This window comes from Myxocyprinus asiaticus, chromosome 48, assembly GCF_019703515.2.
Source record: "Myxocyprinus asiaticus isolate MX2 ecotype Aquarium Trade chromosome 48, UBuf_Myxa_2, whole genome shotgun sequence".
Taxonomy (NCBI): Eukaryota; Metazoa; Chordata; class Actinopteri; order Cypriniformes; family Catostomidae; genus Myxocyprinus; species Myxocyprinus asiaticus.
The window spans coordinates 8,460,714-8,477,886 of NC_059391.1; positions in this window are offsets into that span (position 1 = coordinate 8,460,714).

Here is a 17,173-nt window from a genome sequence, read left to right on the forward strand (position 1 = left end):
AAATCTGCCCCAGCATGACATCTTGCTGGTAGAAGGCAGGAGCTGTCCAAGGTGCTAGAGCAGCTAGACAGCGGCAAGATATAGTGATGCGCATGCGCCCTTGGCGCCAAGCATGCCATGGCACACGCCGTTTGAGCCAGCACTGAAGATGTCTTGTGTAAGAGACCTTCTGGTATGACGGCGGATGCCGCCATGGTAAACCCAATTGCTTTTTGAAACACCTTCGGTGGTAGTGTTCTCCCCAGTTTGAACTGAGACAGACACTGGAGAATGGCCTGAATGCGCTCACTCATGGACTGCGCTCGCTCACGGAGTCGAGACGCACTCCTAAAAAGGAGATTTGTTGGCTGTGGGAGAGCGTGCTCTTCGCCCAGTTGACATTGAGGCCCAAGCTGTTCAGATGTTGGAACAATAAGTCCGTGCGTGCATTATAGAGCCTCTGATTGGGCCAGTAATATCGTCAAGGTAGTTTAAAATGCACATGCCGCTCAGTTTCAAAGGGGTGAGTACCACATCGATGCACTTTGTGAATGTGCAAGGAGCCAGGGACAAACCGAAGGGCAGGAATTTGAATTGAAACTCTGTTCCCTTGAACGCAAATCTCAAAAACATCCTGTGATGTACAATCTGAACATGAAAGTACGCGTCTTTCAGATCTATCGACGCAAATCAACCTTGTGGGCGGACGTTCGATAAGATCTTTTTCTGAGTAATAATTTTGAACGGGGGCAATTCAAATGTCTCAAATCTAAAATTTGCCGTAGCCCGCCATATTTCTTCGGGAAAAGAAAATAGCGGCTATAAAACCCTTTGTGGGTTAGACAATTTGGAACAACCTCTGCCATGTTCTTTGCGAGAAGATTGTGTATTTCGGCTCGTAACAATGGCGCTTCTTCGGACAGGAACGTGGAAGACAGAACACTGTTGAAACAGGGCAGCCAACGTGCAAATTGGATCATATAACCATGTTCGATTGATTTTAGCACCCAGTCAGAAATGCCCGTAAGGGCTCGCCATGTGTCTGCGTAATGGGACAGAGGGTAATTTGGTTTGTTCATTGTTTGATATAATGTGCTGATCACCATTGGGAAGTGGTTGTGCATTATGTGTGGGCTTTGAAGTGCAAAAGAGCTCTTTATTGAAAAAGTGTGTGAGCGTTTCGTGCATGTGCAATGAGCGCTGTACTCTTTTTTGCATTATTTTTTGCATGTGACTGAATGTGAGATACAGAAACATTTTGAACAACATTTTGAAAAACAATATTCTTTTCCCAACAAACAGCAGTGGGGAAGAGGGGAACAGTATTCCATAGTATATGCAGATTGAGGGGCTCGTGGGGCGTGTGCCACCTCAAATTCATCCTGCTCGACCTCGCGGCCACGTCGTGCCTCCTCGTGTGATCCCTCGGGAGTGGGTGGGAGGGCATAGGAGGCTGAATCGTCCCTCAGAACAAAGGCTATTCACAAGCGAAGCGTCTTGAGACTCTTTCCCTCACGGTGAGGGCAGTCTGTCTTTATGAGAGCTGGTACATTTACGTAACGACATCTTTCAAAAGACGCAAACGTAAGCAGCTCTTTTGCCGTGAAGATCCCACCCGCTGACTCGTGTATGTCGATGGCAAAGTAGTAGAAGTCTTCTAGACGAGAGATGAATCGCTGTCTTGAAGGAAGAAAATTCTGAGGAATGGTGTTTGCATGCCCGCTTTTATACCGGACAGCTTCGCACCCGAAAGGGCGGGGCTTAAACACCATAGCCAATCCTTGTAGCCAATATTGTAGAAAGGTTTCAACTAGGTCATGTAGAAGGACACTCCCCATAGCGTCAGCTTAGTGATGCAATGTCAAGTGTATTGAATCGTAAGGGAACTGTGGTTTATACTTGTTACTGTATGTAAATTCTTACAGCCTCTTAAAGTTTAACAGGAAACATCTCATGGAGCCAGAAATCAAACACTTCATTTGCTTAAAAACAATCAATGGAATTTTACAAAGAAGACCAAACAATAATTGAAAATGTTGCAAAAATCGTCTCTGCATAGAAAGACTTGCTAGAAAGGAAAAACGATTCGCTGAAGTTGGATTAAGACGAGAAATAGTTAAATATGACTCTTCTCTACTCAGCTGGGTTTTTACTTGAACTTTGCTGCAAATTTTGCTGTAGCTTTGTTATGTTTTCATTGTACCCCAATTTGCCATAGTTTTTTTTTTTTTTTTTTTGGTAAAATGTGAGAGATTACAAGCACTTACTAAGAAAGGAGATTGAAATGAATGGCTTTTAGCATAAATAGTTCAATTTATTTTGTCTGTTAATCAAACAATAAGATGGTCAATCAATAGTACCAGGATATGAGCAACTGCCAATCAAAATATAGGAGAAAATGTCACCTCATTTAACAGCTGCATAGTCTTAGTTTAAATGCACCACACAATAAAGGATACATTGTTATTTCATAATGGTAGTTTTTGATATGCTTATTTTAATAATTATTTAGTTTAGCTTCTTATAATTGACCAGATTAAACCACTATGGTATAACTAGATCTTAAGTGATTTTCAATGTAGTGACCACCGATTAAAATAGGATATTATGAAGGGTAGAGTTTTTGTTGAATCAATACAGGCTTAACTTGATCATTCAGCCAATGCCTTAACCGCTGCATATAAATGCATTAATAATTTTAACAACACATACATCTTGTGCTCATATCTATAAAAAATAAATTAAAAAATTTGGATTTATTTTATCAATTTAGGAACATTTTGCTGCACAAAGCATTTGAGGTAACATTTCTAGATTTTTTATTGCCTGAGGGTTATGTCTGGTGTATGTGGCATTGGATAAAATAAAGATAAATTCTTTACAATAATGCTTTTCTAGAAATAATTACACAAATATATAAGTATAATACAGGTGCTGCTAATTTCATTCAGTTTGAATCTATCGTGCTTTGGCAAGATCCAGCCTTGGATTACTGGTCCCCGTGCTAAAACGCTAAATCACTGTCACCACCTTATGAAACTACAGTACAGAGAGCGAATGAGACTTGATCAGCTTCACCTGATATGTGTGGCTTACTAGGAATGTCTTCTTAATCTTCACTGTGATTGTAGAATGTTTACTGTAACTGCAGGTTTCTCAGGTCAAACATATTGAATCCAAAAAAGCGAAAAAAATGTCTTACTTGCAACCCAGCACACTGTCAGTGTCTTAATCTCATGGTTTTTAATGCTCTTTTCATTCAAGCATTTTCAGAGGAGACAAATGGTCATGATCTTTTATAGAGTGGTGTTTTGGGAGGCCTTTTTACTGTATTTTATATTACAATGCTATGCTATGATGACAATGATACGCTGTAATGTTCCCTGATGAGTAATCTTTGCAAGTTTCGTTTTGTAGAAATCAGGTGCCAAAAATTAATCACCAGTTTGCATATATCAATAACTGTGCCATTCAACGTTTTTAACTTCTGTAAAATCTGAAAAATAGAGATGTCAATCTTCAATAAAGTTTACATTTTGTTACTGTAGGAACCCATTGTTTTAACTGTTCTTTGGAGACTATAATGTACAGTAGGCTATGTGAAGAAACTCTCCAGGTATTATTGCACCCCATTTTTTGCACTGTGACATTATTTTTATGATGATTAACCAATAATAATAAATGAAATACAATGATATTTAGTACAACAAATTCTATTATGATGTAAAATACTTTACAAATTGAGTAAAGAAATTGGAAAAATGTAAAGTATTTTTGCATCAAATAGTATTTGTTGTACTAAAAATCAAAGTATTTGTTATTTTTACAGTAAAATGTTTTATATGTATTTTTACTGTATTACAGTGAAAAATAACTGTAGTACAATTAGTGCTTAAAGAAAAAATATTTTTAAGACCTTGAAATGTTTTGCATTTTAACCTTATTTACATGACAATTAACCAGTAAAAATAACAAATACAATACTTTTTGTACAAAAAATACTATTATGATGTAAAAATACTTTACAGTGTTAATAAAGAAATTGAAAAAATGGTGATTGTAAAGTATTTTACATCATAATAGTATTTGTTCATTGAATTAGTTATTTTTACTGTAATCCGACAGTTTTATAGTATAATATTTTTTAATACTACAAATAGGGCCTACTGCTATGACATACTGTACTTTAAAATAAAAACATTTCCAATGTTATTACTTAACTTTTAAACTATTATACATCATAATAATAGTTGTTGTACCAAAAATCATTGTATTAGGAATTTTGTTTCCTCTTGCTGTAATGCAGCAATTATTTTGCAAATTACATTTTTTTTTTTTTTTTTTTTACCGGATTTTTATTTGCACTATATGTTAACAGCACCTTCCACACAGCATGGCTGTCTGCACTCAAATAGTCTAGCGGACAAATTTTTCCCCCAATGTTATTATTTAAAATGTAATGTACTTATACATCATTACAGTATTTGTTGTAGCAAAAATCGTTGTATTAGGTATTTTTACTGTAATTATGAATTTAGTTTTAGTATTATAGTAAATAAATAACTGTAGAACAAAAACTGCTATGATATACAAATACCTTAAAATCAGCATTGAGAATGGGTGCCTGGATGCGTTAAGTAATAAATATGAAAATAATGTCACTATGCAAAAATGGTGATGGTCCTAAAAATAGGTTTTATTTTCTTAGTTTTATATAAGATTTTTGTTGTTGTTTCACATTTTAGGGCATTTTCTTTTTTTCTTTTTTCTTTATTTTATTTTTTTATGAGATTCATGATAAATATACCAGTAGAGAGGTGTGCTCAGCTGGTGGGTCTTTGTGAGCTATTTGACAGGGTGTTGGAATTCTCACCTTGTGTCATTACGAGAAGACATTTTTAGAAGCATCCACCAGCTATGGCCCATTCGGTAAATCCTGTGTCTCTATAGTTTGTTTGCGTGCATGCATGCACAGGGATATTTAAGTGAGCATCCACTCTATCACAGTATCAGTGGCTCTGCTGATGATGAGAACTTGCACTAATTCCACTTAAACCCAATAAGAATTATTTATAGTAGCAAAGAGCATGCAAAGGGAATCATATGGGAAACACATTCCGGGGCCCCTACCTCACCTTACATTGGCCCTATTCCATTACAGTCTATTCTGGAAGCCACACACACACACACACACACACACACACACACACACACAGATGGAAAGGTAAAGTTCTTGCTACTCTATGACCACTTATTTTAGCTATAGCGTAGTAACCACGTACTGTAAGCTAGTTGTTTGAGTTTTATCATATTGAATAGCATAAAGATGTGAAGATGTACTTTAAAGGTGCAATCAGTTGGCCGATAGAAATAGAAGTAATAGAAAATATTCACTATGCATGGAATACACACTACATTCTATAGAACTTGTAAAAGTAGCATCGTAGTATGCTATTCTGAACATACATCTGTTTGTTATTCAATGGAAAAATAGGTTTTTACCCTCCATATACAATGCACTTTAAGTGTTGTAATGTATCTTTAAGTTACTTAAGTAACTATATGTCCTGATTTACACAGTAATGTACTCATATTACCAATCAAACCCACATAAATGTAAAACATCAAGTTAAAAGTGTTGATTGGAGATCTTGGATGAAAAATAAGCTGGCCAGCAGAAACAGGTTAACCCATGACTTCACTGGGAGTATCATTGCAGAAACAAATATCATGTGTGCACTTCCTGTTTTGCACTTCTGAGATATTTGTCACCTTGCAATGGCTTTAAGGGTCTGCCTGAAATATCTGGGGACCAACAGAATCCCTTGTGACCCACAGCCGCTGGTGGAGTTGTATATGCCTATAGTGGGAACTGCCCTTTCGTACAGATCTAGAATGGGTTCCTTTCTCCTAAATTTGATTGACAACTGATAAGTGACTATTCCTTGGACACTTACTGTGAATGCCATTTTGAGGCAGAAAGGCATAACTGTACCTGATAATATATATATATATATATATATATATATATATATATATATATATATATATATATATATATATATATATATATATATATATATGACAAAAATGGACAAACAGTATAGGACTACTTTCAACTCATTCCTCAGTCTGTAAAAACAAAATAAAATATATCACATTTGAAGTCATTCATTTTTGATCAAAGTTTATTGAGGCATTGCACAGGAATGAACAATAAAATACATTAGAAAAGTACATTAGAGGAGTTATCAAGACTAATTCAGTCTTTCAGCTCATGTCATGACCATGTAAATCCAGTAAACCCTGTAACTTTCACATGATATCAGCACAAGGATACCAGAAAGGGATGCTATATAACTGCTGTAAAATACGTTTTACACAGACAAGGTTAGTATGCAAATTTATCAGACAAATTATGTTTACATCTTGTGGATATACTTTTGAAACAGTGTGCATTTTAATATTTATAGACTGGTTCAATTTACTTCCGTTGTAAGTGCATTATTGTAACTAAACCAGGGACAGGTCATAATTACTTTTTGTGTAATCAACACTTTGCCACAAATGCTGTTGATTGAGCTTAACTTGTATTGAACCCATAATATTACTTAAAGTGGAAACTTCTCTTGCACATCATTGGAGATTACAGGCCAGGGTCAAAACAAAACTGTCATGAAAACAGTGAAGAATTTTGGGCTTTGACAGGTGTGCCTTTCAGCAGACAGTCATACTGATTCAGTGTGAGGCTCTACTGTGGACAAGGTTTCCCTCTGGTGCTGAAAGAGGTCCTTACACCACTGGTAGTGAGAGAAAGAGCTACATATTGCATTGTATAGTACAAACGCCTGTTGGAGAAGACTATCTTCTGTTCACATGGTCTTTTGTAACAGTGTAAATGTTAATAATCTGTTAATGATCTATAAACTAACAATAATTTGGACATTTAAACAACATAACAGAGCATATCAATGTAATCTAAATCCATAGCCTATATGTACATTTTAGAAAATGGAATACATAATCTACATTTAACGAGAATATTTACTGTAAGTTTGACAAACATTTCCTAAACAACAGGCTGTTACATTCAGAACGCGATATTTTTGAGAATTAAACTGATTAAACCTTTCAAAGTAATTATAGCAGTTTCCTCAAATGTATCTGCCCAGCAAACACAAAACGTTTTAACAACGTTTCACAACGTTGCAGTTTAGTTGCAGTTAGGTAATGTTGCAGTACAACGTTTTAAAAACGTTAGAAACAATACCTAAACAACACAACCAAAATAAAACGTTGTGAAAGTACCAACCTTGAATGTTTTCTTTTAAGTAGACAAAAAAAAAAAAAAAAAAAAAAATATATATATATATATATAACGTGTTTTTAATACGAAAATATTACCAAATGCAACTTTTGTGGGACGTTTTATTTAGGTGTTAAAATAATGTAATTTGTACGTTTGAATATGACGTTAAAATACGTCATAAAATACAAAAATACAACCAGACCAAATTACAACGTTTGTATGACGTTTTATTTAAGTGTTAAAATAATGTACTTTGTATGTTGAAATAAGACGTTAAAATACGTCATGAAAATACCAAATTACAGCCAGGCCAAATTACACCGTTTGAGGAACGTTATGTCTATATTTTAATTTAGTTAAGTAAATGGTGATTAGTCACACAATTTTACCCTCTGACTGGACGAGAATTTTTGAATTACTGCACGCGGCATAGGCTACATTTGGCCAGTGGAGTGCGCACGAGACACATCTCTCTGCTGCAGGGCCTCACAACAGCTTCAGGAGTCAGGACATGGTATGTGAATACCAATTTTGTCTTATAGAATTGTCAATTTTGGTTTTCCTGAAGATGAAAAAGAAACTGTGCATTTTTATTAAAACTCTCATTTGTTAAAAACCATAGGCTCATAAACAAACGGCTCTTTTTGATCTTCAAATATGAACAAAAATTCACTTTGAGTCTATTTATTAAAAATAATAATAATAAAAATAAAACAAATCCAGAATGTAAGCCTCTGATGACGGGCACAGATGGACTCATAAAGTGCGTTGAACTGTGAAAATGTATTTATTTATTTTATCTATCCCTGTTTTTTTTCTGGATTGTTGGGACAATGTTGTTATTTGTTACTAACATTTAATAAAAAAAAATACAATAAAAAAAATCAGCCTTGTGGCGGACGCTGGGGCGGAAGTACAGCAATACGTCACCACATATGACATAGGTTTACAGATAGAGGTGTTTACCAAAAAGAAAGAAAGAAAAAAAAAAGATAGAGGTGTTTACCAGCTAACGCTAACTGCTTAGATATGTTTCATGTTAAGGCTGTGGATGTTTATGTTGATCGTCGTGCTGTACTCGAACATTTCTCAGGGGATATCGTTTGCCATTTAGATGAGTCTAGGAGGCGCCGCTGAAGGAAAGCTAGGCAATTTAAATATCCTTTTCCCACGTTTTACATAGGTTTTTGCCTATCTAACATCATAAATACTGTTTTAGAGTTATATTAGAGTAATTTGTTGTGTTTTAACATTTAAAAAGAAAAAACAAGATAAAAGCTCTGCTGGTAATTTTTTCACCGCAGTTTTCCGTGTGGCGGCTTGAGGTAAAATCTGAGGTGAATTTATAGAGTTCCCTTTTAAGGCCAAAACATACTTCACGCAAGTACGCGAACGCAGATGCGATGGCTTGGCTAACGCATGGCCTATGCATTGTACATACTTTACGTGTGCTCTTGTGTTGCTCTGGCGGTTACAAACTCACACCACAAGGGGGCGATAGAGTTTTTTTTAGGCGCCACGAAACTAATCACGAAAATGTGACTCTGTGGTCCGGTGTTTTATGAAGTCTAAAAGCCATCCCAACATGTCCAAAATGACTGGATATCCATTGCTAGTTGCGGCATCTGCGCTGCGGACACCTTTGCATTTCTTCCTGGCTCGGACAAATTGGTCCGTAGTTGTTTCCATTTTCTCTTTACAGTGTCGTTATCAGAATTTAGGGACACTGCAATTTCTTGCAATGCATTTTCAATTGCTGTTTTATTAGAATGGAGAGGGGACAAGGGGTCGTAAATATATTTGTTTGTATAATCTAACTTGTTCGGCAAGACTCTCCACAAATTGCTGCTCCGCCATGACAGTTGTTGACTGAAAACAGAAAATCCTCTCTAGCGCCCCTTGCGGCAACGCAGAGAATGCAGCACGTACTTGCGTTGGGTTATGAATTGAGCACTGACACATTTCACTATGCAACGACGCGTGGAATGGAGCTTGCGTAGCAAGGTGCGTCTGCATTCACGTACTTGCGTGAAGTATGTTTGGGCCTTTAGTTGTTTTAAATTAGCCACTACAAAACTATCAACTTAACTTTAATCACCTAAATATTCTATAAATGTTAACTTTAGTAAAGTGTCTGTTCATTATGGGCTTGATGTTCACGTGGGTCTGTTGTTGAGGATGGTAATACTGGGCCTCAGAGAGAGATGAATTGACTTCATCATTAAGCCTGATTTACACTTACTGGGCGAACAGACTTCACTGAGTTCGTCCATAATGATAATGAAATTCAGTGATGGTTTTGTTCTTTTAGTGATTACATCAGCCTACTTCACTTTGGATCGCATCATTTATATGTATAAATGTTTTCCATCTGAAAGGACTAAATATTAAATGAAACAAATGACAATAAAATGCAAAGTAATCTCTTCAATAATCAAAATACTTTTTGAATGTAACTGTATTCTAATTACCAATTATTTAAATTGTAACTGTAGTGGAATACAGTTACTTATATTTTGTATTTTAAATACGTAATCCTGTTACATGTATTCCATTAATCCCCAACCATGTACATAAAAGATATTTACATAAATCCCACTAAGCAAAATAACATTTTACTCAAATCATTCTGTTCAAAAGTTTACATCCCTCTTTGTTTCTTAATATTGTGTGTTGTCTTCTTGAGTATCAATGCCCCATTTGTAATAATCGTGTACAAGTCCCTTAATAGAGCTGTTCAGCTGCAATTAGGGCAACACAATTATGACGGAAATCATAATAGTAGATTATTTCCTTTGATGTTGTGATTGCAATTATTCATTTAAATTAATATAATTTGCATTAAGCTATTTATTTTTGTGGGGCAACTGCATGCTATACTCTTTTTGTAGACTATGCATCCAAAACAAGCTGAGAATTGTGTTCTTAAATTGCTTTATTGCATGAAAAACCAAAGTACTTTTCAAATTTTGAATAATTTTATACACAGAAATTGAGCAATGCAACAATGCTTTTATGCTACATAAAAGTAATCCATGCAACTCCAGTCAGTCAGTTAATAGCTTCTGAAGCAAATCGATGGAGTTATGTAAGAAACAAGTCGATAATTAAAACATTTTTAACTTTAAATCTGCGCTTCTGTCCAGGGCTCTGATGCTGTCTGAAATGGCCGAACTCTCATTTCTTCTTTTGTTAATCTAAGCGCCGCTTCCGAATTCTCACGTGAACTCGCTGACGCGCTTAATACGTCACGCAACAGCTAGATGATGTGTCAACTGCTGGCAGAAAGCACTTTTTAAAGTTAATAACGTTTTAATGATCGATTTTATTTTTTACTCAAACATATCGATTTGCTTCAGAAGACATTCATTGATCGACTGGAGTCGTGTGGATTAATTTTAAGATGCCTAAGTGTGACTTTTGGACCGTCAAAGTGCTGGCACCCATGTACTTGCATTATAAGGACCTGACAGAGCCCAGATCTTCTTCTAAAAATCTTTATTGGTGTTGTGCTGAAGAAAGACAGTCATACACATCTGGGATGGCATCAAGGTAAGTGAATAATGAGAGAATTTTCATTTTTGGCTGAACTATTCCTTTCATGCACCCAAACTATGTTGTAAACAGAACATTTTGAGGCTTTGGGAGTAGACCTAAATGAAATGATGTAATTTATATTTTTCAAGATTATTTAATTGAGCAATTGTAATTATAATGTCAATTTATTTATTTATTTATTTATTGAAGCTTTTCAAGATTAGTTAATTGTGGCAACTGTAATTGTAATGTCAATTTATTTAATTTTCAATTAATTGTGCAGCTGCAGCTGCAACATCAATTTGTTGGTGAACCTGGAAGGCTACTTGTCAAACTTTTTATTCCAGTGAACTGTGAATTTCATTACGCCAGTTTCTGTATAGCCACATATCATCAAGTCTTGGCTACAAAAAAAAAAAAAAAAAAATCCTTGAAACCTTTTCAACATTAGTGCCCACAGAAAAACTTATACTGTTCTTTGAATGCCAGTAGCCAGGCTTGTTGTCATACTATATGGACTAAGTTGTCATCGTGCAACCAGTGGCTGTTTTTATTTATTTTTAGGAACATATTTACAGTAAAACAATTGGGGCACAAAATTATTCATGAAACAACAAAAATGAAAAGGGTAATGTACAGAAATATCAACATTGTTTTGGCCAACAAATATTGTCATTGATAAATTCTATGTATTTTTGCCTGGTCTGATAAATATGTGGTGACATGCGATATCAAAGTACAGTACCTCTAAGAGCACATTTAAGTCTGCCTGTATAAAATCGTTGACCCTTCAATGTATGCCATTGTGGTTTGAATTTGTTGGCTTGTTTATTTAAGAACTAAAACAAAAATGTGATATACGTTGGTAAAATGACTTAAACTTCAAAAATATTTTAAGATGGGAGTTTTTCAAGCTAGGTGGTTGAAACCAACATTAAAAACATCTGCTGGAGAAAACACATTTGTGGACTTTTGATTCCAAGTCTTATAGTTACTGAAATATACTGTAGCTTTCTCATATTCAACTAGCCTCGGCCTCTCCTATATATCGTTTTCAGTGCACAGATGTTTAGGCAAAGTTGTGAAAAAATACAATGAGTAAGTAAATGTGTTTTCTGTTTCACATAATCAAATATGCTGATGTAGCCTATGACAATCTGAATTCTGCAAATATAAAGAAAATATTAAAAGACCACTTTAGTAACATATTTAATCTCTTTCTCTAGCACTGTGTATGTTGTTAGTAAACTCTGCTTTGGAAGATAACGTGGTAAAACAGCATGTGTAGTCCCAGGCTGAACGTGGTAAGTAGGATTCAAAAACGTGGCTAGGAGATGTGCTGATGTGATAAAAACGTTAAAGTGACGTTTCTGCAACGTAGGGAGAAGAAAAAAAAAGTTTTTACAATGTAGTTTGGGATGATGTTAGTAAACTCTTTGCTTCAGAAGATAAAAGTAGGGGGGATACATCTGGATAACAGCAGCACGTGAAGTCCCCTGTTGGAGGTGGCAAGTGGGCTCCTTAAACGTCACAAGCCGATTTGCGGATGTGATAAAAACGTCATAACCACATTTCTGCAACATTGTAAAAATATGTATTTATAATGTGATGTTTGAATGTCTGATGTCTGATATTCTGATTTATTTATTTATTTTTGATAAAGATAATTTATAATGCAGATAATTTCAATGCATATGGCATCTAGATCATTTGCACTGTATTATCACTGTCTTGGATTTTAAAGAAGGAAATAGCTATATTGTAATAATCATCAATGTATTCAGCAGAGCATGTTTCTTTTTTAATCTATTAAGCCTCTATGCCTGCACAATGAAAAATGAAACAATGCATGAAAAAGATAAATTGTCTTAAGAGGCAAGAAGTATAAAATGTCTGAGAGAAGTAAAATTTTATGCCACAGTCACAATAAGTTGTTTATTTGGAAAAGTTTTGATATTGCCAGGCGCTTATTGGCGCAAGGTTCACAGCAGGGGTGCATGGAGGACATTGAGCACATGAAAATGAACTGATAACACCGCATGCGACTGTGGACATCCAGAGTACTTTACAAGACATGGCTAAATGTTTATTGTGAGTGTTTTTCTAAATGTGCTGACTAATCGAGCAGTGATCTAAAGATGTGAATCATTGCTGTCCTGTGCAAAGCATGTGTGTCTTTAAGCATCTTCCGAAAAATGCGTGGAAACGTTAAAATGACATTCTTACTTGAGATATTCTTAAATTAATATTGTTTTAGTCTTTCTCTAAAATGTCAGCTGACTCCTGATTATCATGCTTTTGGACACGGCTCCATTGTAATTCAATATTTATTTATTTTTTAGGAATGTACAATCATTGTAACTAATACCAAGAATATATGAATTTGTACCATGGTATTCTAGAAGGTAGCTTGGATATGGGGTCAGAATAGTTTCAAATTAACATACAAATGGAAGGAGACTGAGAAATGTAGAGTTGGTTCACAATTAAATAGAATGAGATTTGCAAATGAAAAGAAGATATAAAAGTAGGTTTTTTAACTTACACAGCATTCATTTGTAAATCCCTTTTTTGATTTGTGTATCACAGTACACACTTGTGGATTCTGAGATTTAAAAAAAAAAAATTTTTTATCCCCTATTCTCCCCAATTTGGAACGACCAATTCCCACTACTCAGTAGGTCCTCGTGGTGGTGCGGTTACTCACCTCAATCTGGGTGATGGAGGACAAGTCTCAGTTGCCTCCACTTCTGAGACCGTTAATCCACACATCTTATCACGTGGCTTGTTGTGCATGACACTGCGGAGACTCCCAGCATGTGAAGGCTTATGCTACTCTCCACGATCCACGCACGCACAACTTACCACGTGCCCCACTGAGAGCAAGAACCACTAATCGTGACCATGAGGAGGTTACCCCATGTGACTCTAACCTCCCTAGCAACCGGACCAATTTGTTTGCTTAGGAGACCTGGCTGGAATCACTCAGCACACCCTGGATTTGAACTCGCGACTCTAGGGGTGGTAGTCAGTGTCAATACTCGCTGAGCTACCCAGGCCCCCATTCTGAGACTTTTCTAATTGTATAGCCCATTTCACACAGAGATCCTGGGAGGAATGAACAAAATCTCAAAGTCCCAGAAAAGTTGCTGGAATGATTTTTCTGTGACTTTGAGATTTTGTTAATTCACACTTCCAGAGCTTTCCCATAATCTGTGCTGTCATTAACACACCTCCCGGAAAAAAATCCTGTAAAGACAAAAGTGACATCACAATGTGATGTCTAATGTACAGCGTCTTGTGTTTAATGATCATCTTGTGAACAAATAATTCACTTGCAGCACCACTAAACAGATGGATAATTTAATCGTCTGCGTGGATGCCGAGTAGCTCATTGGTTCCTGGTGCAAATGTAAAGTCCCATTACTTTTACAGATTATAATTTTTTTTCCCCATATTAATCATTTTTGTGTAATTGGCTGTTGTCTACCTACTGAACTACCCCCCAAGAACAAAAAAGATTGAAAGTGATAACCATCCAAAAAAAAAAAAAAAAAAGCCCTGCAACAGTTAAGATGTGCATTCAGTTCAGTAATTGCTTTTGTAATGTAGTTTGATTTTATATATAAATATATATACATATACACACACTCACACAAACAAATAGGGATCCAGACTGCGACTAAAATGGTCGCAAATGCGACCAAAAATAATTGATTGTGACAATAATTTAAAATCTAGTTACCATTGGTGACAGTCGGGTTGTGTGCATTCTTATGCAGTTTTGTCAGATATCATCTTGTGAGTTATTGAATACATCTTTAGAGCGAGCACTGGTGTGTCTCACGCCACTTTTCACCCGTTCTGTTGTGATGACAAGCTCTCTGTGTTTGCACAGCACATAACAACAAACCCAGCGAGAGTGTCGTGAACAAATGACTCTTTTGAACTGGATCTTTTTCATGAATCACCCAAAAAAAAAACTGAGGGTTTGAACTCAGGAGCTCAGGTTAGCGGTTTGAATCAGATTAAATTTCTCAGCGAATAAGCCTTCAGTGAGTTCACAACCGGGAGTGCAGACATTTCAAAATAAGAGTCTCATGTGTATTTTGGGTTTCTTTATAATTAAAAGTCCCATATTGTGTACCACTTTTTTTCTTCTTCTGGTAATTATTAGGGGTTTAAGAAAATATCGATACACATATCGCGATATTATGTTTGGCGATACTGTATAGATTCTCAAAAATGCTGTATCGATATTTATCGATTTTATGTTTTTTTCATACAAGATTCATGGCAGTGGTTTCATTTTGTGTTTATAACCCGACCGCTAGATACTAGCAGTCTTGTTGTCTCTGAACATAAACTGTGACAGGAAGTGGCGTAAGGGCACACCCCTAATGTTAGCGTTAGCAAACATAGTGCAGTAGTAATGGAAGATGAAAGAATTGTTCCAGCTCCCGCCGCGGTGTACAAAGCTGAAGTGTGGAGTCATTTCGGCTTTCATTATAGAGAAGGTACAAAAGAGATTGACAAAAGTCATGTGTTGTGTCAAATGTGCAATGCCAACGTCAAATATTCGGGGAACACAACAAATCTGAGAGTGCACGTAATGAGGCACCATTCTGATGTACATTTAACAGAGCAACAGCAGCAAACAGCTAACGTTAAAAGAGCGGATCCCCTTCAACTCAATCTGGATCAAGTTCACACATCAAAGTTACCACCAACCTCAACGCATGCAACCAAAATAACTCAATCAATACTTTATTTCATTTACAAAGATATGCGCCCTCTCAGTGTTGTAGAGAATGAAGGCTTCCGTAATATGGTGAAAACACTGGAGCCTCGCTACACAATATCATCCGGTCAACACATCACGGACATCGCTGTGCCCAACTTGTACAAGGAGGTAAAAATGAGCATACTGGAATCTCTTAACTCAGCTAAGAGAGTCGCTTTGACTTGTGATGCTTGGACATCACGGGCCACTGAATCGTTCGTAACGATAACAGCACATCACATAACGAATGAGTGGAATCTGGTCTCGTATGTGCTACAGACAAGAGCGATGCATGACAGCCACACAGGGGATAACATTGCAGAATTACTAAAGGAGGCCCTTACTGAATTGGGTCTGGAAGAGAAAGATCCCATGATTGTAACAGACAATGCATCCAATATGAATGTCGCGGCTGGACTTGCAGCCTGACCCACATACGATGTTTTGCACATAGCCTGAATCTCGCCTCACAGAAAGCACTGAAATTGCCAGCAGTGGAGTGACTACTCGCCAGGATCAGACATATTACAAGCTTTTTCAGACGTAGCACCACAGCCAGCCACCAGCTAAAAACACAAACAAGACCTGCTCAAGTTACCAAAACCCAGGTTAATCACAGACGTTGTCACAAGGTGGAATAGCTATTACGACATGATAGAAAGATTTTTAGATCAACATCCAGCCATCTATGCAGCACTCCTTTCAACAGAGGTCAGAAAGAGTGAAAAGGATGTCTTCACACTGAACGAGGCTGACATCACATGTACCGAGGAAATGCTCAAGGCACTGAAGCCGATGAAGGATGCCACATTGGTAATGTCAGTAGAGAGCATGCCCACTCTTTCTGTCATTGCACCACTTTATTCCAAGCTTGTCATGGGCACAGAAGAAAGCCTGGATGATACAAAGACAGTGAAGGACATCAAGGCTGCTATAGCACAAGATCTGGGAAAGTGATATGCCAGTAAGAGGACTGTGCATGGCATCAGCTCTTGATCCTAGGTTTAAGGATCTACCCTTTCTCTCTGAAACGGAGATCAAAGATACCTACTCCAAAATGACTGATGCTGTGGTGGCTGCCATAAAGAAGCAACAGAATGTAAATAAATACATTAATACTGTCCAGTAGAGGAGAATGACCAGTCAAAGGATGTTGATGATCACCTACCTAACTATGAGGATGGCGTGCCTCCACCTCCCTGCTACCCATGAAGAGACCAAGAAGATCATGTGCATTGGATGACTTGCTTGGAATGGTATTTGCCACTTCTAAAGACTACATGTCACCAAAATCTGCACATGATGCTGCTGCAGCTGAGATTAAGATGTTTAGAGAAGAAAAACCTTTGCCACTCCCAGAAAACCCACTCAGTTGGTGGAAAGAACATGAACTTGAGTACCCTGAACTATCCAGACTAGCAAAGCGTTTCCTGTGCATTCCTGGCACAAGCATCTCTGCGGAGAGAGTTTTCTCCACCGCAGGAGACAACGTTACTGCACACAGAAGTGCCCTGAAATCTGAGCATGTTGACCAGCTTATGTTCCTCCAGAAAAACCTTGACATT